The following is a 27,709-nucleotide window of genomic DNA, read 5'->3' as shown; positions in this document are numbered from 1 at the left end:
TCTTTTTGAATTATGGTTTTCTCAGGGTATATGCCCAGTAGTGGGATTGCTGGGTCATATGGTAGCTCTATTTTTAGTTTTTTAAAGAACCTCCATACTGTTCTCCACAGTGGCTGTATCAATTTACATTCCCACCAACAGTGCAAGAGGGTTCCCTTTTCTCAGCACTCTCTCCAGCATTTATTGTTTGTAGATTTTTTGATGATGGCTATTCTGACCAGTGTGAGGTGATACCTCATTATAGTTTTGATTTTCATTTCTCTAATGATTAGTGATGTTGAGCATCTTTCCACGTGCCTATTGGCCATCTGTATGTTTTCTTTGGAGAAATGTCTATTTAGAACTTCTGCCCATTTTTTGATTTGGTTTTGTTTTTTGTTAGAGGTAACTGCTAGAGGAGGTCATCGAGAGGATGTGACCACTGGTTAACCCCTGAGATGGACTCAGGCAACTGAAGGCTCCTCACCCCCTCCCTCATCCTTGGAATATATGTTCTGCTGACCTTTCCCACAGTGGTTGCTGTTCCAAGGACATAGTCTTGAGAGAATAAAGTGTTGATGAGACTGTCTGGATGACATATGTGGCTGAACCCCGTTAAGGCCTCTATATAAACTTTGAAGATTCTGGAGGGCAGGTGCAGAGATCTACTCTTGTGTAAGTTCCCTTGCTTATTAAACCACCCACCTGCCAGTCTGGAGTGGAATGCCTCTTTCTTCTGTCTCTCCTTGCCCTCTGTGTATAAGGGCCAGTTTGCAAATCAACAGTAACCCTAGAAGTGGAATTGCTGTACAAAGAGGAATGTGCATTTTTATTTTAAAAGTGTAAATACTGACAAGTTGTCATCCAAAGTGTTTGTAACCACTTGTATTCTCATTAATTCTTATTTACCCATATTCTAATGCTGGGTATTATAATCTTTTTACAACTTTGCCAATCTGATACATGAAAAAATTCAATTTATTGAAAAAGTTGCCTTACCCTAATAAAGACTAAGAATCTCTTTTGTATTTTGCTTGTACGTATTAGTAGAGCAATTAAAACATTCTGTCTTGTGGGTAAGGACTATTTTCTATTCAGTACAGTAAATATTTTCTAAGCATCCATTATGTGTCTACTTGATTAGACTGAATTAGACAGAAAACAACATAAACAACAACAGTGTTCGGTACCAGATAATGTGACAGAGAATCTAAACATCAAAAATATTACTGGTAAAAGATCTTCCCATGGCATTACTAGTTTTTTTTTTTCGGTACGCGGGCCTCTCACTGTTGTGGCCTCTCCCGTTGCGGAGCACAGGCTCCGGACGCGCAGGCTCAGCGGCTATGGCTCACGGGCCCAGCCGCTCCGCGGCATGTGGGGTCTTCCCGGACCGGGGCCCTGCATCGACAGGCGGACTCTCAACCGCTGCGCCACCAGGGAAGCCCGGCATTACTAGTTTTGAGTGACACTAGCTCCTGATGAGCAGAATGAATTAGCTACAAAATGTACCCTACAGGTAATTGAATAAATTGAGGTGTTAGCTAGAGGTATTTTGTATTTTCCACTTGAAAACTGGAGAATATCAGCCAAAAAAAATCAATTTTGGTTTTGTCATAATTAATAATGATCCGTTTTCTCTGGAAGTCCAGTAATTAGAAATTTGGCTCCGCGATTCCTTAACGTCACTACTGGTTTGTGACAGAAAACCATGACACTGGCATTAAGAAGGATGCTTAACTCCTCATTTGATATGGGACAAGGCAGCTATGACAGGTGTTTGTTCTGGAATTGAAGCTTATCTCTCATATCACTAGACTGAAACAGGGAAAATGTCTATTTATTGACAACTGAAGCCCTGCACTGATCAAACTGTGCAACACATTCTAAGAGCTCAAAAAAAATTGTTTTTGTTGAACAAATAACTAGTATTCCAAAGCATAGCTTTTGTGAAGCATTGTTTTAAACTATTTTCTTAACAAAGAGACCATATACAATGGTGCCCAAGAGAGAAATAGTGCCTAAAATCTACTTGCTCCTCTACTAACAGTATATTGGAAAACAGCTTGGGTTGAATTTTTATGGCTATCTAACAAATACGGAGTCTTTTATTTCAGAGAAATAAAAGGCTTTCTTTTTTGTTTTTTTTTTTTTTGCGGTACGCGGGCCTCTCACTGTTGTGGCCTTTCCTGTTGCGGAGCACGGGCTCCGGACACGCAGGCTCAGCGGCCATGGCTCATGGGCCTAGCCGCTCAGCGGCATGTGGGATCTTCCCAGACCGGAGCACGAACCCATGTCCCTTGCATCGGCAGGCAGACTCTCAACCACTGCACCACCAGGGAAGCCCAAGTCTTTCTTAATTAAAATAAAACTATGCTTTAAATCAATCTTAAGGAGTCATACAGGGAAAAAATTGCCTCTCTGAACTAGACATTTTACTAGACATTTAATGTATATTTTCTTATGTAATCCTCAGTATCTATGTGTCAGCAATATTTATTGAGCCCCTAATATGTGACAGGCATTGTGCTAGCTTGTAGGAATACAATGATGAACAAGACAGACCCAGCTTGGGCAGTAAGAAATCCTTCCATAGTCACACAGTTGGTGAGTTGGTGGCATATTTTTTTCTGTGTAAATACTGTTATTTTCTTTGCTTTTCTATTTGTTTTTGATAAATAGCTTCTGTTTATTCTAAACAAACAGATAATCTAATCCTTATAGATGGGGTTTAAAGTTTTAAGTACTTCACTTTAGTGACAAATACTTTATGAATCTTAAGGGAATGTTTTATTTATTGACACCAAGTCATTGTCAGTATTTTGGGTTCAAACATTCTTCGACATTTGATCTTCTGGTATAAAACAACACCTAATAAAAATATAAAACTGCTTATGAAAAATTCTAGAAAATGACACTGCACTTAATGTTTGTAGTCAGGTGTTTGTCATTCTTTTCCCTGTGCCTATCTTGGTGTCCAGACTTCTAGACAAGTAGGACCGAGGGTCTAAAGTTCAAATACCAAGACCATGGGAATGAAGCACTGAAAGCCAGATGGGCCCCAAGGGAGTGGGTGAGGGGGGGACAGGGCCAGAAAACTTGTGGGTCTGAAAGTGGAAAACATGCTGAACTACTGATTTGAGACTAATGAGAATGTTAGGGACACCTGAAATAGATCAGGGCACTGTTCCTAGCCCAACTGTGGAAGAACACACCTGCAAGAGAAGGGACTTGACATTCTGTGAAATTCCATCTTCCTAGTACTTTAAACCCCGAACTCCTACAAAACACAGCTTACTCCAATTTAGAGTTTCATTTCATGTTTACCAGGTTGCATAACTCCACATCGGACCAAGGTTTTCAATTCAAAAGTGAAATATGTAATATTTTCACCTATCAAAATTATTCACTTTGCTTAGGTTTGCGTTTCTAAGGATGTTTTACACGGGAATGACAGGAATGACCCGCAAGTGACACGAGTGGGCCAGGCCCCGAAATTTAATGGTGGTATTCTGGGGTTGTTGTCTGTTTGCAGTTTTGATGCTGAGTTAGCTGCAACCAAATACTCTTCCTCATTCCTCAGATTCAGGGCTTCCATCATCCATCCCTGGAGATCCCTTGTCATTTCTTAAGGTTACCAGAAAGCCGTTTTCGACAGTACCATAAAGTATGCTATCCTAAGGAGGGCCACGACATCGGTCCTGTAAAGGGGCCACTAAGAATAGGAGCAATTTGAACTTTACAAGTTATTTGGGTCGTGGGAGGGAAGCAGAGAGCCAGAGCCCGCCGTCACACCAAGTTAGGGTCACGGCGTCTGTTCCCGCAGGTCGCTCTCCAGCCCTGGGAGGCAGTCTGGGAACAGGCGGGCTGGGTCCCAGGATCTCGGTCGTCACAGGAGGAGCCGCAGCTGAGGCTGCAGGCGGTGCAAGCGATCCAGCGGCCAGCAGCGCAAGTGCTGGAGAGCAAAAGACGACCGTCGTGGAGGAGGCCGACTTCCGGGGAGAGCGGGCGCGCGCGCTTGCGCGCCGTCGGGAGCGGGACGGGGGTGTCCGGCGTGCGCGCCTCCCCGGCGGCGGGGGCGGGGATGGGACGCGCGCGCTCGCCGGCGGAGGGGGCGGGGTGTGCGTGCGCGCTGGCTCGCCGGAGGCGGGAGGGGGCGGAGCCCTTCGCTGTGTGAGCCCGCGCGGTTCCGGCGAGGTGCGTGTCCTGGCTGACGCTGTTGCCTAGAGCAGAGCGAGCTGGACGCGCCACCCGCGGGGCTGGCAGCTGCTTTCATTTACTAGGAGACACTGTTTCCCTGCGGGAGAGTCCGGGAGCGCGCAGACACACACACGCTCACTGATACACTCTCGCACACACGTTCACGGACACACACATACACACGCGCACACACGCGCTAGCGCGCTCGCTCTTCACAACTGCATCCCCAAACCGGCAGAGAGAAGCTACTGCGGTTTCTCTTAACCTCCGCGTCGTCGGGCGAAGCAGGGCCATTGTGCATCAGGGAAAGCCCGGTGCCTGCGCTGCCGCCTCGGGTACGTAACCCCGGAGACCGCTCACCCCCTCGGGTAAGCTAGTCTCTCTCTCCTTGTAACCTGTTCGCGGTTGGTGCCTGCAGACCGGAGGGAGAGGGTGGGAGGCTGCTGGTGAGCCAGTGGGGGCGAGACCGGAGTTGAAATTTCAGGGGCATGCAGCCTCTAGCAGCGTCGTCTAGCGGGAGCAATTACTATTCCCGGTTACTTATTCTACCCAGCCCTGGAGTTGCTCCCCCTTTTCTCCCCTTCCTCGTAGCCCAAGATGTACTTTGCTCCTTGGTTGCCAAGGAGACTTGCTTAAACATCAGCCTTGGGGCGTCTGTTGAAAGAACTGGTTTCTTAAATGATGCTGTTATTTATCTTGATTTTTAAAAGTGAAATGCACACTGAGGACCTTGTGGTAATTTGGCATTCGTTAATCTGTATTCAGGCGACGGTTTCATTCAACTTCAAGAAAAGCGGTAATTGCACTGTATGGAGTGCTTTAAAAAGGATTCGTCAGATGGATTTTTCAACGGATTGAGTCTTGAATCATAAATTACTCCCATTTTGGTGATCTTATAAAGAACGCTGATTCCAATTAAAATCCCTTCTTCCCCTCTCTTTCCACAGTATATTTTGCAGTTCACTCAGGCGTGATTGTCTTAACATTAAAAGCAGAAGATGAATTAATTATGGTTCCCCACAGAAGGATGATCTTCTGTTGTAAAATGACCAGAACAGGAATACATATGTGAATTCCTAACGTAAGGAGATAGCTTTCATAGCATACATCTTTGTTAACATTTCTGTATCCACTGCATCACTCTTTGAGTGCAGTTTTTTGCACCTCTGCCCATTTCTGAGAAGGTTCTGTCTTCTTTCAAGTATCTTATTGATTTTTGATGTATATCTATATGTAGGTAGATATAGATATAAAATGTGTGCCATAGCTTAATACACCAGATTCTAAGCTTTTAGAGCTTATATTAAAATGCAGAGAGGAAGGAAGCCCAGCTTTCTAGATCCTGTTGGTTTTTTTCTGATAGATTGGATCCTTTACTGGAGCGCTGTTGAGGCCCAAGAGGAGGTCTGTCTCACAGGAACCCCTAGGAACTGGGCTGTCAGTTTCACCTTTAGGCCTCAGGCACCTGATGGGTGAACTTATCACACAGCACTTGGAGAGATCTGCAGTCCAGTAATTACACTCTGCACTAACTTCATACCTTCATTACAAACAGAAATGGCCTAGTAAAGACCCACTGGCATTCAACAGTTCATTTTGTTTTCCTTTGATATTTGTTCCTTTTTTCTACCTTTTATTAAGTGAGGTCAGGAAATATGTCAAATTGTTTTTATTTAGATTTTAAACTGTGTCATACAGAGTGTAATTATAGGAGGAAGAAGGGAAGCGATCATAACTGAGGTAGGTGGAGGGGATTTGTGCTACTGACGGTGGGCAGGTGCTGTGAAATGAATAAGATGACAAACATTTTATATTCCAGTTTACAAAGTACTTTCTGTACACTTCTTTTTAATCCCCATAACAACTTTGTGAGGTTAAGGAAGTATCTTCAGTTTAAAGCTGAGGGACCTAGACTCAGAGCTTGCTCAAGGTCACAGAGCTAGTGAATGGGAAAGCCCTTTTTGGATCCAGGCTCTTTGCCTTTTAAAAAATCCTGTGTCTGCTTGTCCAGTGTGTGCAGGGGTCTGACAGGCAAGGTAAGGGACTGGAGCAGGCCCAGTGGGAAACACGTGGGAGAGAGGTGGTGTGGATTATGGCTGGAACATGCAAACCACTGTAAAGGGGCAGCTCCTACTTGCCTGTTGCTGGTTGTTGCCACCCTGGCTTTAAAAGGTTCTCTTTTTTTCAAGAAAAAAAGAAACTTCCAGATTTTTAAATTTGAAGTGTCTTTAATTTAAAAAACTGTAAGGACCACATTAAAAATGTATCTGGGCCACGAGTGGCCTGGGGCCTACCAGTTTGCAATCCATAACTAGTGAGGTCTCATTCAATTCTAAACTGTTTTTCTCTAACAATACTGATGTAAACAAATACATCCATCATTATGAGAGTGATTGGGAGTTTTCTGATTTTGATATTAAAATCTCTAACAGACATGCTCAACATCCAATAAACAGGTCCAGGTTTGTTCCTGAGGGTTCCTAGGTCTCTTTCTCACATCTCAGAGAAAATGAAAGAGCATGAAGTGCTCCAAAAGCGGAATTTTTGAATCTGGTGAAGCAAAAGCATTTATAGTTTAAAACTTTTCATGCTCGTAACAATTTGTTCTGCGCATAGGACTAAGAAGTGTAGGAAAAGTCAGTCGGGTACCTATCATTGCAGGAAGAGGTAGAATAGAAAGTTGGTCAGAAAAAAGGAGCATCCTGAACCTTTCAATGAAAAGTTCCTATTAAGGCTTTAGGTAATTAGTTAAAACCTACCACAGAATAGAAACAAAAATGTAACTGGAAACTCAAAGGGACGTTCGATTCCAGGACCCTGGCAGAGAAAATACTCTACTCCTTAAGTAATCTTGTAATGAAGCAAATATTTTTGAGAGGCTGCCACTTTCTCATATGTCTACTAAACTACAAAGACGTCAGTAGACTTCACTGAAGCAGAGCTGGTGGTCAGAAAGGAGTGTTATTTTATTTACATCATTTCTTTTGTGGATCCAAATAGGTCTCATTAAAAAAGAAAGAACCAACACTTGGACAGACGCTTCTAATAGTTCTGTTATTCTAAAATCATCCTCTGGAAGGAGGCTTTAGTGATAAATAAGTAAATTTCAGTTTTCAATTCCTGGAAATGTGTCGCACATCTAATAAAAGAGCCATGAAGATGTTAGTCAATACTAATATAACAAAGTCCTGGCTGGGTGTTGTGGAGATAACATCTCTACCCTTAAGGATTCAAAGCAAACAAACATATTGCTCCTGGCAGCTTCTACTTTTCCAGCCCCTTCTACCTGCAAGCTGCTTTCCATATTGTCTTCACAACATCCCTATAAAGTGAGCATGTTATTTCCATTTGACAGATGAAGAATCCAAGATTACGTGATGTTAAACTGGACCAGTGAAAGAAAACTTTAAACCTCAGCAGCTCTTCTCACTTCATACCCACTCTTCTCTGTCAGTTACCTAGTGGAGGTTATAGACATGTATATAATTGTGATTTTGAGGCAGTTGTGTGTTAAATGCTACGACAGAGATACAAAATCCCACAGAAACACAGATACAAGAAAAAAATTAAAAAAATATTCTGACTGTGGAGGTCAGGTAAATCCTGTGTAGGAGTATTAATGCTGGACCTCGATCGAAAGATGGAAGGTTCTGCCAGACAGTCAGTTGGAACTGTGAGCTGAGAGGATAATGTACATGATCTCTTATATTGATGAGTTCATCATTGTAGCTGAAGGGATGACACAGGCTGTGGGAATGATCTCCAATTGGAGTGCAGCAAGAAGAAGGAACTGGGGATGTAAGGAGGGGGTGGAGGAAGACAAGTTGGTGGAGGAGACCAAGAGGGCAGTTGTAGACATAGAGGAGAATCCAGAGAGTGTAGTGCTGATTCTTCTAAAAGACTGAACATAAGGCAAAGGATGAACCAAGTATTAAGTTCTCTATACAGAGTCTGGTACACAATAAATACCCATTAACTGTTATGGCGTGTCTGTATTCTTAACATCTAACAACTGGCACATAATTTCCTCTCGTGTTATCACTTTTCTGTGGAAAGAAAGCATGTATAGATATTTTACATGAATGCAATTAGAGTGGACAAATACCTGGATTTTTAGCAATGGGAAAGAGATTGTGAAAATTAGATGAGAAAAGAACATATCAGTGTAAACATTTTCTTTTCGTAGGGTCACAGGCTTGGAGGTTAGGGAGGCTCTTGCAGATAGAGATTTTAATGTTAGATACACCTTTGATGAAGTCTCTTATCTGTGGGATAAGTGAGGAGATATGTATGCTGTGTGTTAGCTGTTTGGAAATCTACACTCACACCCAGAGAGAAGCCTTTAGTAACAGATAAATGTCCTCTACTCTTGATCCTGATTGGGTCAACTTTTAGTTTCCTGGGTGGAAATATGAAATAAAAAATGTGACAAGTAAGTGGAAGTTAGACTTGGATTCAAGTACTAGATTTGGAATGACTGGGTGGGAGAACTGCCTGTGAGAATCATGGGCACAAGATAACAGGATGAAATAAAATAGAAAACATGACAGCCAGCTAGAGTCTAGCACCGAGGACATTTGGCATGACAGGAGTTCGCTTTGAAGTTGGAGGGATTTTAATTCCCATCAAGTACAGCATAAGCCAATGTGATGATTTGCTCTTCACAGATATATTTGGCAAGTAATGGAAAATATTATGAACACGTGATGTTAGGAGCCCTTCTTTCTTATTAAACAGAGCTTTTGATGACAGTGGAGATAGACCTGGTTTTGTCTCTGTGTCAGGCAGTGCCTTACTCCCCCCCTTCCTTCCTTCTGTATCTGGTTCCCATTATCTCAGAATTTCTTCCAGTTTGGAGAGTAGAACTTGAGAATTGATCCCAGAACATCTTGCTTTCCCACTTATTGGGAATAAATAGATGAAATTCGTTTTGTTCATCTTTTCCCTGGTTCTGTGATTCTGATAGGGTCCTTCATGCTCACACCCTTCTTGCTGAGATCTTTACCTAAGAGGTGGAAGAAGCACTCAACTTTCTTCATACTTCTTTTGCTCTTGCCATGTTTCATATGCACATTGTGATGCACTAATGCATTTAATTTAACTTGATTTAGACATACGGCGCTATAAATTTCGATGAGATTTTAAGAAGAACTATGTATAAAAAAATAACAGTTGCAAACCTGACTTGGAGTCAGATTAATTCCACATATGGTGAAAGCACTGAAAGCTGTAAATTTGTCTAAAAGAGTTTTACAAGGTTGGAATTAACTGACTGATAAGATGATTTTTAAATGAAGAAGGAAAATCTTTGGCAGTTTTCGTAGACTCTTGACTTTCTCCTACATGTTTGTTTGAGGTATAATATAGTCTACTTTCCATGCCAGATGAGCTAGTTCCAGTTACTTAGAAGCAGGACTTTTCTATAATCCCCCTACTCCCCAGCACAGCCTGTTTGGCATACAGGATATTGTTCGAATAAGTAGTCCCATCCAAGCTCATCGCTTCAGTGGGAACACAGTCAATGCTAATGGGACAGGTGCCAAGAGCAGTGGAGGAGGCATTTTGCAATTTTTTATGACACAAGTTCTGGTGCCTCATTTTTAAATCATTCCTTAGAAGCCTTATTATTTATAAGTTTTAGTTCTTCCAGTTCTTGCACGTTGTGTGCACGGTAGCGTGGCACAGCCTTGGAGCCTGGATTTGAATGCTAAACCTGACACTTCTTGGCGGTGTGATCTTGGTACTGGCTCTGGAATTGAGCTAACATATCTCCCCTCAGTCTCATTTTCCTCATCTGTAAAATGGGAATTCTATTACCTTGATGACAGGGCTATTCTCAGACTAAATAAGATATGCATAGTAAACATCTAGCACAATGCCCAGTGCATAATAAAATCTCAGTACTCACTAATTCCTTCCCTTTGCCTCCCCTTTCCCTCCTACCTTTGCCTTCCTCAACATGAGGATAGAATTCACTTAAATTGTATGTCCCATGTAAAATGTCTTAATCTGGTCTGCCAGCCTTAGCGAGGAGCTAGCCTCTTTGTGTAATGCAGCTTTGAGTGAGCAGTGGACTGCTTAGGTGGGCTCTCCTGGGGAGAGGAATGTGTATGTTGGGGTTAATGTCTGTCAGAGGCTCTGGCAAGCCTTCCCCCTCTTTTCTGCAACTCCTGAAGCCACAGGGAAAAGGAGGGAGGGTCAGTTTTCTCCTGTCTAGGCAGCTCACTGGGGCCCTATTATAGGATCTCTTCAGGGGTCCCCATCTGTAAAAAGCACAGAGCTGCCTCTTGTGTCCCCTGTGGATTAATAAAAGCAGCATCTATTACCTGGTGGGTACAGACCTCCTAACCTTTCTCTGAGATCAAGTTCTAGTTGCCAACATCTTTCTATTCAACTAGGGGTTTCCCTTCATGCTGAATTATGTAAATTTGATGAAAAGGTCAAGCGCTCCCCAGGCTCAAAGAAAAAACTCTTCAAATTCACTTTCAAGTCAGATAGGATTAAAGTCTTCCCAAAGAGAATACTTCCTAGTTAAATCTATTTTTTTCTTTTTTTCTCTGTACCTCTCTCTGTCCCCTCCCCCGCCCCTGCCAAGCAAGTCCTTATCTTCACAAGCGGCAGAGTAATCTTTCTGCTTTTTTGATATCATTTGGTTCTCTGATGACCTAGGAGTGCAGATGAGGTTAGTGTGTCCTGACTTTTTTCAAGGTTACCCCCCAGCTCTTGGGCTTGGGGTAACCCAGACAGCCATGGGAACTACTAGCAGCCTACTAGTAGTAGTGATAACAAAGAACATTTATAGGAAGGTAGTCTGAGCAGTAAATTTTAGGAGCCTATATACCATGCTAAGTTCTGTTTTTATCATACAGCGAATTACAAAGCACTTCATTACAGAAAAGACTGTTTCTTGTGCTAAATGTGCTCTGGTATGTATGTATGTATGTATGTATTTATTTCAGTGTTTCTTTAAATATGTTGCAATATAATAATTCAGATATATGTTTAGTAGTTGGTAAGTAACATTAGTTTAGATACCTAAAATAAGAAAGGCTTAGGGAATTGCTCATGTTAAATTTGTGATCGTTTGTCAAAGACAGAATATCCTTTACCTATGTCTTTACTCTCTGCGAATCCAGAAGAGAATATAGTAAACTTAAAAAAAAAAGATTCAGTATATAGTAGATATTTATTATAGTGAGGTTTGAATTCCAGGATGAAAAATATGGTAGCCAAGATGACATCAGTGCCACATCTTGTGTTTGCATCTAATTCACACAACAGCAAAGTTACAAAATCATATTACTAAGGAAAAAAAGTCTTTTAATATGAGCATATTCTCAACCACTTCCCAAGTGACAGCTGTGGTTATTATTTTGGAAATTTAGATTCACAATTGAGGTAGATATACAAATGGAAGAGATTTATTTTGATAGAGTCTCTCTTTGACTTGCTTCCTCATCTATTCTGTTTGACACTCCCTGAAAGGAGACTTTTTTTTTTTTTGGCAGTACGTGGGCCTTTTTCACTGTTGTGGCCTCTCCCGTTGTGGAGCACGGGCTCCGGACGCTCAGGCTCAGCGGCCATGGCTCTCGGGCCCAGCCTCTCCGCGGCATGTGGGATCTTCCCGGACCGGGGCACGAACGCGTGTCCCCTGCATTGGCAGGCAGACTCTCAACCACTGTGCCACCAGAGAAGCCCAGGAGACTTTTTTTTAAAGTGCTGTTTTTGTGATAGGCAGTAGTATAGATATAATCCAATAACCCTTCAGCTGCAAAGGTTCACCAGTCTTTCTCAGCCTGATGTCTTTGAGCTGATATGACTGATTGGTTTTTTGAGAATTCAAAGCCTAAAGAAATATGGAATGAAGGTTTTGGTTTTTTCTTCTGTGGAAACATTAATTACCTACAATCTGATTTAATTTGGACACAGCTTATCTTCTTCAGCTTTGGGTCAAAGCTACTTATCATTTCTTTGAAGGTATTTAATATCATCTAAAGATAGGGCTTCCGAATTGATCAAATGTCATTTGAGAAACTCGTGCACAGCCCTAAGGCCTTTCTACACAGTATTTAACTTGACTTCTTACTGAAACTCTAATTTGTGAATCTTAGTGTCATCCGTAGGGTTTTATGGTTAAATTTCCTTTTCTGACCTTGTTATCTTTCTTTCACAAAGTTGTCAGCTTTTGATTTGTGTTTCATGTTGTTCTATCAATATTGCTCTCCAGAAGTCTGTAGTTAATTTATTGTCACTACATATTTTCAGTTGCTTTAAAGTGGAATATTGATATATTTGATGTACGTAACTGCTGAAGAGTTTGCAGATGTGGGTGGAGCTCATTGGCCAGCACCTTGTCTCTTTGTGGCTCAGGTTTTGATAAGTGTGGAATTGGGACAGGAAGAGTCAGTTACGTGGTTTAGCTATGTATTGCCTTTGTAAATAAGGACATACTTTACCCCTTGTCCGAATGGGGCATGAAATTCCCAGACCTCCTCAATGTGTGCCTTGATTACTGTATTTTTCTTTTTGGGCACTGTATTCTTGGAGTTCTTCTACTTCCTCTATATTGACCTCTTTTTGGAAAACCATATCCTATGATTGCTTAAGAATTTTGTTGCTATCATTCTTGGCTCATGTGCAAACTTGCAGTGCCTCACTCAGCAGCTATTGGTATTCTGTTCCTTTTCTTTATTCATGTGTTGATTGATGAAGAGCCAGAGGCAAGGATGAAAGAGGACCTCTTGCATCTCAACATTAAGTGAGCCCATTAAGTGTGTTGGACAGTAACCAGCCATGGAGCAAGATATTTAAGAAGCCCACTAGGGGCAGGACAGGAATAAAGACACAGACGTAGAGAATGGACTTGAGGACACAGGGAGGGGGAAGGGTGAGCTGGGACGAAGTGAGAGAGTGGCATGGACATATATACACTACCAAATGTAAAATAGGTAGCTAATGGGAAGCAGCCCCATAGCACAGGGAGATCAGCTCCGTGTTTTGTGACCACCTAGAGGGGTGGGATAGGGAGGGAGGGAGGGAGTTGCAAGAGGGAGGAGGTATGGGGATATATGTATATGTATAGCTGATTCACTTTGTTATACAGCAGAAACTAACACACCATTGTAAAGCAATTATACTCCAATAAAGATGTTAAAAAATAAATAAATAAAAAAAAAAAAGAAGCCCAGGTATCACTGACTCAAGAACTTTTTTAGTTCCCTCTCTTCTTATCTGGAACCTCATGGTTGGCCTCAGGGATGGGAGCGGATTGAGTTTCAGGAGAGGATTTTTCTATATGGTGGCGCAGCGTCCATCAGTACCTCAGCCAGGAAAGAGGATCCTCACAGGAACCAGCCACATTTCCCTCTCAGGCCAACTTTCCGGCTTCCTGAGGGCAGTGCCAGTGTTGATAAGGCCTTTTCTTAAGACTGCTCCCACCTGTGGTTGCTTGGGTTCCAGAGCAGAACTGAAAGTCCCTCACTGGCTGTATTTCTGTACGTGAGGTGAGCCTGGGGGCCATGCGCAATGAAGCGGATCCGGAGAACAAGGGCCCTCGGAGTCAGAGTCCTTGAGGTTCCAGCTCTGCCACGGGAGCTCTGTGGCCAAGTCTCCTTTATAACTGGGATAATAGTGAGAATCATGAGAACAAAATTAGATCTATTTTTTAAAAGCTTTGCTTATACTAAAGAGCTCCATTATTGATTTGTTTGGCTGTTCTGAAGCCTTGCTTTAGAAAATCATATGTGATCACTGTTCTACAGAGGTTGCAACCAGGCTCTGTAAAGAGATGGTCCTCAGAAGGACCTGGAGTTGTTTTAAAAATATAGATGCCTGGAGTCTATATTTATTGTGTTGGAATCTGTATTGGTACTGAGCCCCTGAGTATTAGAACACCCTTCCCGAGTGATTCTGATGGTGAGTCTAATCCCCGAGCTGCAGGTCAAGAGCACAGTGACCTGCACACACTCTGCTCCTTATTCCTACCTCCCAGGAACCCGCCGTGCCACCTGGATCTGGGCCTCAGTTTTCTTGCCATTCACACTTAACAGAAAAGAGCAAGGTAAATAAGTTCTGAGGTCACCCAACTCTATGGCTCCTCAGTGGACGTTTAAACATTGCAGGCGATTCTTTACTAAGTGCTCTGGATAGGAGTCGTAATGTGTGATTAACATCTTCACTGCTGAAACAGAAGTTAGGATTTTCCACTCAGATTTGTGTACAAGTAATCAGGTGAATCACTGCAGAGAGCATCTTTATAAATACCCTCATTGCAGTATTATCCAGCGTTGAAGCAGTTTGATTGATTAAAAAAAATAGACATTTCTGCACAAGATAAAATCAGATGCTTTTTTATACCTTTTTAGATTTAGAGTGTTGAGGGTGATTACATGGCATTATATAAGCCAACTGGAGAATATAGTTTCTACTGTGGATAAAGTCCTGTGAGTCATTGATTAACAGGTCTATCTGTAGTGAACTGTGGCAGAATAGTATAGATCTTTATAGCAGGATTTCTCTGGGAGCAGAGAAACCGTAATTTTGAATTGTCGTTTGCTCTTTATTTTAGGGAAGGTTTGGAGGGTGTTTTGCAGGTCTTTAATAGGCTTTTAAATTTAATATTCTGTCCTCAGAAACTGGCTGAAACAGAGTGTGACTATGTATGTGCGTCTTTTATGTCTGAGGGGAATTTCATGACCTTCTTCACTATCATGATCTTAAAGCATCAAAACATTTGAATATCAGGCATTTTGAGGAGATATGCAACTCTTAAGCACCAGCATACAGATAAGGAGAAAAAGAAACCTTGCCATTAAACAGCTTATGAAATTATAAGTGAACTTTACAATCTAAGAGTTATGCATGGTGAGGATATTGCCTACTTATAGTTTTAAGAGAAGTCATTTTAAGGTGTGTGAGCATATGAAAGAAGGGCAGATACTATACTCATACTTGTCCATGTTCGTTTAATCACTATTATCACTATTGTGATGGTTTCTCTGATACTGAGTTAGGTACAAACCAGCTTAATCCCTTTTGCAGGATTATTTTTGAGTTGAAGAAAAAAGGCTTTTGACCTAAAGAATGACCATTTTAGAACTGGAATTGTTTTGTTGAGTTACCTTTTCCTCCTTGGAGAATCAGATGAAATGGTGTGTTTAGAGCTTTGGCAAATTAGAGTTAGGGTGTACTCTTTCTTCTGCTTTTTGTGGCAAGGATGAGAGCAGTGGGGAGAGAGGGAGGGGGAGGGAAGTGCGTGAGGATAACTTAAAACTGCATTTACCATCAGTTGGTTTTGAGGCTGCAGCTTCATTAGGTGGCTAGCACTTGGCTCGTCTGCCAGAATCATCTCTTTGGCCACCTGTGCCAAATGAGAGGAAGTAATGGCCTTGGGCACAGCTGCTGAGCCTAATGTGTATTTCTAACTCGCGTATTAATGATAATGATCTCATGGAGAAGTCCGGTGGCCAGATGTGCAGAATAAATAGAGAGAACCCAACACACACACATAAATTTAGAAGTGCAAGAAAGAAAAATCTGTATTTTACATCGTGAAATGAGACTAGGTATTATTTAAATCTACAGATAGGAATTTAACCTCTTCTACCTTCATCTCTTTAGAGAGCCTTCTTCTAAGGAGAAATAATTCACAAGAGAGATTGACCTTGAATTTGGGCACTTCTTTGTGACACTTCATGAATTTTGCTCTAACACTGATATTTTTATAGGAGATGGAGTTCATTAACATAGCCCAGCATTCATTGATTGGGCCTTTTCCCAGCTCAGTGGCTCTGTTTAAGTAAAGAATCACTGAGGGATAAGTGACTGTCACTGGTGTCACTGCTCTTTTCTGTTGGTTCACTTTGGACCAACAGCAGGACCTTTCCAGGCAGGTTAAATCTAATGTCATTAGAAGCATAATTAAGAAGTTATAAGAAAATAAGCTGTTCAGCAGTCCTAAGAATAAAAAGGCCAAGAATCAGAATTTTAAATAAACATTTCTACATTTTGCATGGCCAGTTCATTTCCCTAAAGTACCCTAACTAATGAACATGTTGGAAGGAAACCTACCTTAGAGTCAAATTGGCCTTTGGAAGAATGTTACCAAAATTATGTGAAGTGACTTTGGCAGATATAGTTTAGTAGTAAAGTTCCCAGTACATGCTTTTTAATTTTTTTCCTTCAAACCTGCCTCATCCAGAGCTTCCCCATCTTTAGCTGCTCAGGCCCAGAACCGTGGAGTCATCCTTGCTTCTTTCTCTGACAGCTCGCATCCAAGCAGTCAGGAAATTCTTTTGGTTTTACCTTCAAAATATACCTGGAATCTGACCGTTTCTGACCACCTTTCTGCTCCCACCATTGCCCCAGTCAACACCAGCTGATGCTTAAACTACTGCAGCAGATTCCCGGCTGGTCGCCTTTGCTTCCCAGAGACTGTTCCTAGTACTGCAGCTGGGGTGATCCTTTTAAAAGCTGAGTGAGATCACCTTAGTCTTTAGCTTAAAATTGCATTAGATTCCATCTCGAGAACCAACGCAAACTATACCATCTATCCCCTCCTGTCCTCCTCTGTCCTTACCTTCTACTGTTCACTGTCCACTCCTGCCCTGGTCTCACTGGCCTCCTTTTCTACTTTAGAACCTGCACACGTCGTCCCTGGTTTCCTCTACCTGGACTCTCCTCCTCTTGGCTGTCCCCAGGCTCCCTCCCTCACCTCCTTTGGGTCCTTGCGCAAATGTCACCTTCTCACTGAGGTCCACTGTGATCGCCTATTTAAAACGAAAACTACCCCCCACCTCAATTCTCCTTACCGTGTATTACTGTCCCTTCTCCATAGCTTTCCTCATCACTTTTTAAGAACAGCTTTGCTAATTTGTGAAGGATGAAACAGGATTGGAGGTTGAAACCAAGTCCCCCTAAAACCCAGTTCCTCTACTGAGTTTATGATTAACCACTCTACCCAAGACATACCCACATTTTCTCCTCAATATTGAGGAGTATCACAGAAAAGGGAGGAATTGTAATAGAAGTAAGGTGGCACGCAGCTGTTAGCAGACACACCTGAACGACCATTACTTAGCACAAGACCACTAGTGCGGTGGTTAGAGGCCCCGCTGGGCCATCGGTCGGCTGAGTGGTGGTTGTCGTGGCAGAGAGTGCGGTAAGAGGCCGGTCGCAGCCTTCTTCCCTGGGTCCTCCTGGCCAGGGGTTACCATGCCCTGGGCCGCACAGCAGGCGGTGAGCAGAAGGGAGTGATTGAAGCTTCATCTGCCGCTCCCCATTGCTTGCATTACCGTCTGAACTCTCCCCCAACCCGGTCTGTGGTCAAAGTGTCTTCTGCAAAACTAGTCCCTGGTGCCAAAAAGATTGGGGACCGCTGCTGTAGGCCCTCCAGCCTCTGGCTGGCGGGTGAGCCGGGGGGCCTGGGGAGAAGGCTGGGGGCTGTGTCCTGCAGAGTTCCAGAGCCTTCGCCATGGCCACCCACTGAGTGGGCCCAGGCTTTTGGGCAATGCGAACCTCTCCCTTGTCCCTGCCTCTGCCGCCTAGTGGCAGTAGCAGTCTGCACGGGTTGCAGTCTGCAGGACCCGGCATACCCCCCCACCCCCGTGTTTGGGTGGCCTGAGGGCCAGCTGGATCCTGGGTGCCTTACTCCCTCAGTGACGACTTCTGGGTAGGGTCTGGGGACCTGACCCTGAAGGCACTGCCAGCTAAGATCTGCCTCTTCATCTGGGCCTGGGCACTGGCGGGAGGACCCAGCCTGAGTGCTGGATGAATGCTCACGGACAGGGTAGCTGGCCTGAGCGGGGGCTCCCTTCTTATGAGGAAGGACCTGGACCTCTGAGGGTGAAAGTTGTGCCTTGGGACCTTGCGCTTTCCTGTCAGAGCAGAGAATAACATTTGTTTTGGTGGAGATTTACAGGAACATCATTACCTGACCTCAAGAACAAAGGATCTGAAACCAAAAATTTTGCAACAACTAACCGCGCCCCTCCCTCATCTTTCCTATATATGGGATTTGCTGAAAGCTTTCGGGGAGTTTGGGCTTTTTAAGGCATGAGCCACCGTCTCCTTGCATGGCCCTGCAATAAACCTTTATCTGTTCCAAAAAAAAAAAAAAAGAACAGCTTTACTGAGGGTGAATTTACAGACCATAAAGTTCACCCATTGTAAGTGCACAGCTTAATAATTTTTAGTCTATGTTTATAGAGTTGTGCAGCCATCACCTCAATCCACTTTTAGAACATTTGTATCAACCCCCAAAGTTTATTCCCACTCCATCCTAGGTAACCTCTGATCTTCTGTATCAATCAATGTGCCTTTTGTAGACATTTGAATCTTGGTCTTCTCTGACTTGGTACCACCAGTGCTCAGGAAGTGTGGGTTAAAGGAGCTGCATGTTTGTGTAAATGTAAAATATTACCCTATTCGTGTGTGTCTGACCTTACCTGCAGCTAACTAGGCTGTCATCTCAGTATTCAGTCCCCAGGCCTCTCAGTTTCTCCTTCCCAGCATCTCGCATGCCCTCCTCTCCCCTCTGTTCTCCTGGCTGCTTTTCTGATTCACGTCCTTAGCGCTGTAGCTTCTTTACTGGTGTCTCTGTGCCACTTTCTTTTTTCTTCCATCCCTTCCTGTGGACTGCTGCAGACTAATCTCTTTAGAAACTTGGCTTTCTTTATCTTACTCTTCTTTCTAAAAACCCCTGTGACTCTAAGACCCGTGGCTAAATTAGTCTCAAAAAGCATTTCCCTGTGCTATGCAGCTGCTTCCCACTAGCTATCATAGCACAGGGAGATCAGCTCGGTGCTTTGTGACCACCTGGAGGTGTGGGATAGGGAGGGTGGGAGGGAGGGAGACGCAAGAGGGAAGAGATATGGGAACATATGTATATGTATAACTGATTCACTTTGTTATAAAGCAGAAACTAACACACCATTGTAAAGCAATTATACTCCAATAAAAAATAAAATAAAATTAAATTAAAACAAAAGAAAGAAACAAACAAACAAAAAGCATTTCCCCACCTGCCTTCTAATTCTTCCCAATGTGAACCATCTCCCTTTCTCAGGCTCTGTAAATAAACAGGCTTTCAGGAGGTACTGAAAGGTTTCTCTATAACCTCTAGTATTATGTATATCTAATTTCTAAGCCTCTTTGTCAAGTAATGCGAGATTTAATAAAACAACAACGAAAAAATCTTTAAAGCTTCTGGGAGTTGGCTATTTAAAGGAATCCAGTAATTTATCTCTCTTATATTTTCCTATGTTGAGTATTCTCAAAATAACAACACTTCCAAACTTGCTTTATACCAAGGTTTTTAATTTTTGTTTTTATTTAATCAAGGGTTTCTTTGGCCACCAGTGTAGTGAAGGAAAGTTCCAGGATAAATTCCACAGTGGAAACAAAACAACACATTTCTGGCTAAGGCACTCCAGCATCTGGAGCAGACCTCGGCTCTATTTCACTGTTCTGTGTTCTGTGTTCACGCTGTTGTTCCTTGCTGGAGGGTACTGGGCAGGGCTGGGTCCCATAGTGGAGACCTTTTCTTCTGGGATCCAGCCTTCTCAGGTGCTTCTCCTGTGCCACAGATGTCACATCCAACCTTCTCCGTGCTGTTGTTACTGCTTTTGCCTGCTCTGGCCCTTTTCGATGACAAGTGATATTAAAGCTATCTTTGGACTACAGTGTCCACCAGCCACTTACCTCCTCCACAGCCAGTGGGGCTTTGGCTGCTTGTAGCTGCCTTTCTTGCTTTGTGTAGCAGCGGCAGTGGGGTGCATCAGTGGGATGCCTTTAGAGAAAGAGAGCCCTAAGGTTGAATCCTGGTTCTTTTGTTTACTAGTTGTTTGGAAAGTTATTTATCTCTTTGAACCTGAGTATCCTCCTTTGTATTCTGGAGACAGTTATACCTTACTCTGCAGTATAATTATGTGGATCAAGCCCGATAATGTATATAAGTTACCTTGTCCAGCAGGAAGTAGGCACTCAGTAAAGTTTTGCTATCTACTATATGATTATTCTTAAGCAGAGGCTGGAGGGCCTGGGAGCTAAGGTTCCTCCCTTATTATTGGGGAGAGCAGGTCTTTCTTCCCATTATCACCTCTTCCTGGGTGTGTGGGTAATGAGAATGTAGGCACTTTTATTTTGACTACAACCTATGTTTTCCAGTATTCAGTGTCTAATGCTGAAGGACAGCTGTGATTCACGGGCCACACCTGGTGGGTCTGTGTGACCCTTATGCTCTCATTTCAGGATGAAAGCTATAAAAGATCCTGTGTTGTTGTTGTTTCTTCAATATGCTGCCATTGGTGTTTTTGCGTATAAGAGCATCGCCAGTTTTCTCATTAATATTATTCTGTGCTGTCAAGAATGCTCATTCGGCACATAGTTATGGGGCATCTGTTAGATGCCAGGCTCTGTGCCAAGTGCTGATGATTCAGTGGTGAGGAAAACAGATCAGAGCTCTGTCGTCTTGGAGCTGACACTCCAGTGGAAGTGATGGGCACTCATCAAATGATTTCACAAATATGGGTAAAATTACAATTGAAATAAATGCTGAGAATAGGAGGTTCATGGTGTTATGAAAGTGTAAAAAGGGTTTGACTTGCTTTGAGGTGGTGGTGCAGAAGCCTTCCCTGAGAAAGTGGGGTTGGGGGTCTGAAGGATGTGATGAGTTAATGAGGTGAAAGCCAGAGGGCGGAGAATGCTTCAAATAAAGGAGGAAAAAATTCATATAAAGAGGCCCAGCGCAGCGCTGGGGGAAAACAGTGGTGACAACAAGGTACAGTGGGGTGCTGAGAGCCAGGGAGAGTGTGGGGGGAGATGATGCTGGAGCGTGGGTAGGGCAGGACCACACCTGGATCTTTGTCCTAAAAACAGTGGGAAACTCCCAAGGAAGGGTTTTAGTCAAAGGGTGACCAGACCTGGAAGGCTAACAGTGGCTTCTGATTGAAGGAAGGCACTCATCAGTGTAGGAAGGTGTTGCTGTCTATTGCTCTGTTTCAGATCAGAGGTGATGGTAGTAGCTTGGCCTAAGAAGGTGGGGAGAAAGAGGGAAGACCATTTAAGGGCTAAGAGGTAAAATGTTCAGATCTCGGTGCTCGATTGGATATTGAGAATGAGGGAGAGAGAACCCTGTGAATCCTACATCTGTGGGGGTGGTGGTGCCGTTCCATACAGCTGTGTGAGTGGAGGTACCATTTGCATGGATGGTGACACAAATCCATACAACTGCATGGTGGTGGCATTCCATGCAGTTGGGTGCATGTTGGTATAATTCATCAAGAAAGGGATTCTAGAAGAGGAACTGTTGGGGGCTGGGTGGGATGGGTGAAGGAAATTGTAAGGTCGGATCTTAACAAACGGCACCGCGAAACAGAGGAAGGCTTCAAGTGAGCTTTATTAGGGAGCGCTCCCGGGCGAGGTTCACTGGTCCGAGAGAAAGGGGCCAGAGAAGTCGCACCCGGGCGAGGGGTGGGCAAGATTTTATAGGGGAAGAAGGGGAAGGGGTGTGGTGAATCTGGGAGGGCGCAGGGTATTCCTTATTTGGTGGTCTTTTCGGGTATCCTGGGGGACTGTTAGTCCCGCCCCTCGAAAGGCGGGAAGGCTGGGCCGGGTGCAAAGTCTCCAGGTCAGTTTCTGGAACTGGGTGGTCCGGAGAGTTTCGGTCTGATGCAACCTGTGAATCTGATTGTGTTCCCCTGCTTCGGGCCAGTTGGCCTTACAGAAATTACGTGTGGTTATGGCAGTATTAAATTTGAGCTGTCTTAAGATGTTCAAATGAAGATATCAAATAGGAGGTTATTGTATGTTTGGACATGATAGAAGACTCTGGGCCTGTTATACAATTTTTAATAGGGGTTGTTGGAATTGTCTAGAGATAAAGTAGATCAGTGAACTCTGAAGCTCATGGAACTACAGCACATAATGATGAGGTAGAGAGGGAGAAGCAAAAAAACAACCCCCCCCAAAACAAAAAAACACACAAAAAAATGTGTAGCCAGAGAGGAAGGGGGAAATCCAGGAGAGGATGGACTCATAGAAGCCAAGGAAGTAGCAAGATTCAGGAAGGAGAGAGCATTTATCCGTTTTGGATGTTGCATACCCAGTAAGTCAAGGACTGAAAATGATAATTGCATTTAATGACAGTTGAGCTAAGGTTACATGGTGACTTGGGAGACCAGAGGCATCTGGCAGCCCAGCCCTCGTAACTTTACCACAATGTAAATCCCAGAACCATGCTCTGCTTGAGCAACCCAAGAAGGCAGAGCTTCCCAACTGATAGAATAGAAATTAAATTTGAGTTGTAGAAAACAAGGAGATAAGCTTTTAATTTTTTTGCACAACGAGTTTGCAGTAAGGTTCATACCTACTCTCTCTACTTGTTCATTCAGCAGACTTTATTGGATATTTTCGTGGAAGGTGGGTGAGAGGTGTTCCGTGTCCTGAATACGTTCACAGAACAGCAGAGAGGAAAGATATAACTATAATATATCTATAACTGTCATCTAGACCTAATGTGAGTGTCCCTAGCACAGGCACAAGTTGTTGGAATTCAGAGAAGGGAAAGCTTAATAGAAGATGTGGAATGTACAATCAAAAATAGAAACGTGAATTGCACAATCAGAAACCGAGCATATTTCAGGGCAGAAGCCTCCTGGAAACCTGAGATAATTAACACCTTAGAATTTAGAGTGTCACCCATAGCTCACTAGACTTTCTCAGGTGTTGCTTCTTCCTTTGTACTTTTGCAAACACATTTTTCAAGTCTGTTTCAAAGGTTTGCTTACCAGGTTGAAATTTCAAAAAATAAAATTTTCCTGAAAACTCTTTTAAAGGTACAGCTTTTATGATTCATATGTTCCAATAACTAAATTTAACTGAAGTACCCAAAAAGTCAGCGCTGCTTTTGGTAGAAAATAGATAGTGAAAAAGGTATGTTTTATTCTTTCAACCTGGATTGACTCTAGTTTTTAAAATACTGATTTTGAGAAATATCCCTACTAAATAAGTGGAAGTGGTCAAATGTGGATTTTGATACTTGATTTAAGAAATATGATGATTTTTGCTTTCTTTTTTTGGAAGCCTGTTTGTATCTCCATTAAGAATTAGCCATGCTTGATCTAATTCCTTAAATTAGTTTCCTGAATGACTTAGACACATTTTATGTGACACTATAGCTCTGAGAAACTGGCTTTGTAATGCAAAAGAGGTTTGATATGAGGTGATAATCCTAAACCAATTCAGGATAAGACTGCTGTTGTAGCCAACTTTCTGTAATCCACGAATGCCCCTTTTATCAACACCTCCCTAAAAAGTGAGCCTGGGAAAGTGCCTTCTCACGCTTCCCCTCTGGAGCCTCTGCTGCGTCCTCTGCTACACAGGGATCACCTGGGATGGTGCCAACTAGCTGCTCTTGTTCTGTTTTACCCTTTACTGATTTGCTCCACCTGAACCAGGAGAAGCACCTCCCCCACCCGCAAGGAAAATTTGCAAACACTATAGAATTCTCAGGTTTCCTGTGTTGTGTGTGGGTGGGATGGGGGTCGGATGGAGAAAGCGGTTGTCACATACCTTTTTGAGAATGTAATACATTCCTCTTTCCTGTACAAGATGCGTGTATGCATGTGGATTCAGAAGAAGAGTGGCAGAGAACAGCAGGGGCTGTCCAGTACTTGAAGTCTGTTCGTGGATCCCAGGTTAGAACCTTCTGCTCTGACCCGTCTTGGGCACCAGGATCTGAAGTCGCTTCCTCAGACACATGTTTTATTCTAGCGGTCTCTTGCTTTAGAGCCAGCGGTGATTCCACAGTTGCCGCTCCAAGTTCTGGCGCCCTGCAGTTTGCAGCCCAAGGTCCGCTGGCCCCATTTATCCCGGTCATCCCGACCTGGCACTACTCCCAGCACTGGCACTGTCCCCCTCACTGTCTTTCTAGATCGTGCCCTCCTGCATATATTTGATCCTGTACATGCCTGGCCCCTGGCATGCTGCTTTACGTCCCTCTCATTCTAAGAGCTGTGCACCAAGGTTTAGCCTATTTCCTCCATGAAAAACCAACTCCTGATTAGCTCTACCGTACAATATATTTCGTTATTTTAGAAGTCCTCATCTATTTGCCACTCAGTTTTCTACATAGTTATGTGGTGTCACCTCTGTTGTTCTCTGGTCACCTCAAATGTTTCCTTAATTAGAAGGTATATCAATGGTAGGAGCAAAGTCCTAAAGTGTCAGAGCAGGAAGGGACATTAACGGTGAAATCCTTCATCTTTTATTCCACCTCAGCAAACCAGTAGCAGTAACTTGCAGTTGTGATGAGTGTGTGTGTGTATGTGTGGGTGCATTCAGACTGTCCTTTCAGGATCATATGAGAATCTCAAGGAAGGAGAGAGAGAGGAGAAAGCATAGAGGTATTGAAAAAGCCTTAACTCAGGTGATTCTGATGCCACTATTTTCCTGTCTACCAACATCACTAATCCTTTACTGTCCCCATTCTACAGAGAATCACTCCCTAATGCAGACTGGCTTCTGAGCTAGCCTGGGAAATAAATATGCAACCTTTTTCACGTCTTCCTTGCCCACATGCCTTGGTTAAAAATTAAATTAAATTAGCACTCAGTGCCAGAGATTTAGAGGAGGGACGATAGACAAAAAGGGAAGCAGAGGAATGAGACGGATTGTCTATGCTCCCCTCTACACACACACCACACATCTACCTACACATACCTGCATACCTTTACACACATCTGCACACACATATACATCCCTACATATGCACACACATTCTCATTCCCCCATTAATTTTTTTCTAAAAATATATTTGATTTATGGTAGATGCGGATTCCATATTCCCCTAGAACCAGCTCTTAAGGGACTGGGTCTCTTGGTGGTGTTCACACAGGATCCATGCGGTGGTATGATTTTTACTTCTAAGGCTGGGCCTCTGTATCCATGGGTTCTGTGTCCACAGATACAGAGGGCTGACTATGGGACTTCAGCATCTGTGTATTTTGGTATCTGCAGCGGGTCCTGGAACCAATCCCCCGTGGATACTGAGGGACATTGCTTTACCTATTTTTGCTGACCCTCAACATTGGATAATTTCAAATTTCACATAGGCTATAGAGAATTCTCCAGACTGATTATAGTTGGATCACACTGCTGTCCACATGAGAAGGCAGAAGCCCAGAAAAGCAAACTGGCTTGTGCAAGGGAGACAGAGCTGGGGCCAGGACATGGGTCTCCCAGGCTTTGCGTTCATTGGTTGGTCTTCTTTGGTTTTATAGTCCCTTTGGTGTCTCATATCATACATGTTTTGTGAGCCTTCACTTCTTTTTACGCACTTGGAGCTCCTGCTGTTTTTCCTTTGCCATATGCACAGACACTCACCCCAGCCATCTGGGGAAGGGAAAAGTCATATCTGGCAGGGGAATGAGTATGCAGATGAATTCTTTTTATAATTACTCAAAAGAAGGTTGTTGAAGGTATGATTTATTTAGCCAGCTTCTTCAGATCTAAATTCAAAAATCATTCTCATGTTCAGAAAATGTTTTATTTTGTGCAAAACTCCCAGGACATTCATTCTTTCTTAATCTGTGGTCTCACTTTACATCATGTCTTTCTGACTCTGGTAGCTCACTGAAAGCTAGTACACCACCAGCATCAGCTTGGCCCCCGGCTGTATTCTTTCCCTGTCGGTTCCTGTCCACCAGGCTGTTGCTCATGGTTATATCAAAGATGGGAGCAGCTGGAATCAGATGCCTGTGATTATTAAAGACAGTAATTAGTGATCGTGCCAACACCAGCAATATTAACTAGTGCTTGAATAATTGAAAATGTTACCTATGAGGCAAGCAATGATTCAAGGTGTCAGAAAAAAGGCATTATGTAGAGTAGCCTAGGCAATAATAGAATGTTTTCATTCTTGTTTTATTCAGATATTCTGGCTAAAATTGCTCTGTGGAGATAATGAACTTTGAGTTTGACCAGTTGTCTTTTTTCACTTCTTTACAAAATAGAATTATGTAATAAGATCCGGAGGAATGCTGTCTTGGGTGAAAAAGTCAGTTTTCTTAGCTTTCTCAGGGTATTATGAGATAAATGCCCCATCTGCTACAGAATGAGTACATCGACTAGAGTGAGTTTGATGAGGTTGTTTGCTTATATTGCACCTCATTGTGTAGAAAGTACTTTCAAACTCATCATTTCATTTAGTGTCAGTGAAAGTATATGTGGAAGAGTTGTGTTACCCCTGTCTTATGTAGAAGTAAATGTTGGCTGAGAAAGCCCAAGTGATTTACCCAGGTTACACAAATAATACATTGTGAGGTTGGGTTAGAACCTAAGATTTGTTTATGATTTCATAACACTTTCCAAATCCGCGAGGTGGCAGAAAATTCTATAATATATCCTTGCTACATTTCTTATATTCAGGGGAAAATATAAGAAACACTGTCTTCTTTGGTGGAATCTTCTGGATCTACTCTTTATCAGAAGAATAAATAGTCACAAGAAGGAAAAAAATGCTTTTAATAGCCATATAGAATTTTCTTCATTGGAAGAGTGATCATCATTTTTTAAAATTAATTTTTATTGGAGTATAGTTGATTTACAGTATTGTGTTAGTTTTCTCCGTACAGCAAAGTGAATCATCCATATGTATATATATATATATTCCCTCTTTTTTGTTTGTTTTTTTTTTGACTGCATCGGGTCGTTGAGGCATGTGGGATCTTTTCATTGAGGTGCTTGGGCTTCTCTCTAGTTGTGGTGTGCAGGTTCTCTTTCTCTTGTGGCGCGTGGGCTCCAGGGCGCGTGGGCTCTGTAGTTTGCAGCACGCAGGCTCTCTCATTGAGGTGCGCGAGCTCAATAGTTGTGGCATACGGGGCTTAGTTGCCTCGCAGCATGTGGGATCTTAGCTCCCCCACCAGGGACTGAACCCGCGTTTCCTGCATTGGAAGGTGGATTCTTTACCACTGGACCACTAGGGAAGTCCCTCCCCTCTTTTTTGGATTTCTTTCCCATTTAGGTCCCATTTTAGAGCTCCCCGTGCTATACAGTAGGTTCTTATTAGTTGTCTACTTTATGCATAGTATCAATAGTGTATTTATGTCAATCCCAATCTTCCAATTCCTACCCCCCCACCTTTTCCCCTTAGTATCCATACATTTATTCTCTATGTCTGTGTCTCTACTTCTGCTTTGCACATAAGATCATCTATACCGTTTTTCTAGATTCCACATATATGCATTAATATACGATATTTGTTTTTCTCTTTCTGACTTAACTTCACTCTGTAGGACAGTCTCTAAGTCCATCCACATCTCTTCAAATGACCCAATTTCATTCCTTTTTATGGCTGAGTAATATTCCATTGCAAATATGTAGCACGTCTTCTTTATCCATTCCTCTGTTGATGGACATTTAGGTTGCTTCCATGACCTGGCTATTGTAAATAGTGCTGCAATGAACATTGGGGTGCATGTGTCTTTTTGAATTATGGTTTTCTCTGGGTATATGCCCAGTAATGGGATTGCTG

General features: G+C 42.9%; 1 protein-coding gene across 2 annotated transcripts in view; it reads left to right on the top strand.

Annotated features, from left to right (window-relative positions):
• Nucleotides 1-4,199: 4,199 nt before the first annotated feature.
• KLHL32 (kelch like family member 32) overlaps nucleotides 4,200-27,709 on the top strand; it is a 231,872-nt gene continuing 208,362 nt past the window's right edge. For both annotated transcript variants that reach the window (XM_060030213.1, XM_060030212.1), the window contains exon 1: nucleotides 4,200-4,514. The gene's annotated coding sequence lies outside the window, so the exon portion shown is untranslated. The remainder of the gene's footprint in view (nucleotides 4,515-27,709) is intronic.

This window comes from Delphinus delphis, chromosome 14 (genome assembly GCF_949987515.2).
Source record: "Delphinus delphis chromosome 14, mDelDel1.2, whole genome shotgun sequence".
Classification (NCBI taxonomy): domain Eukaryota; kingdom Metazoa; phylum Chordata; class Mammalia; order Artiodactyla; family Delphinidae; genus Delphinus; species Delphinus delphis.
This window is presented reverse-complemented; position numbering and strand designations above follow the sequence as displayed.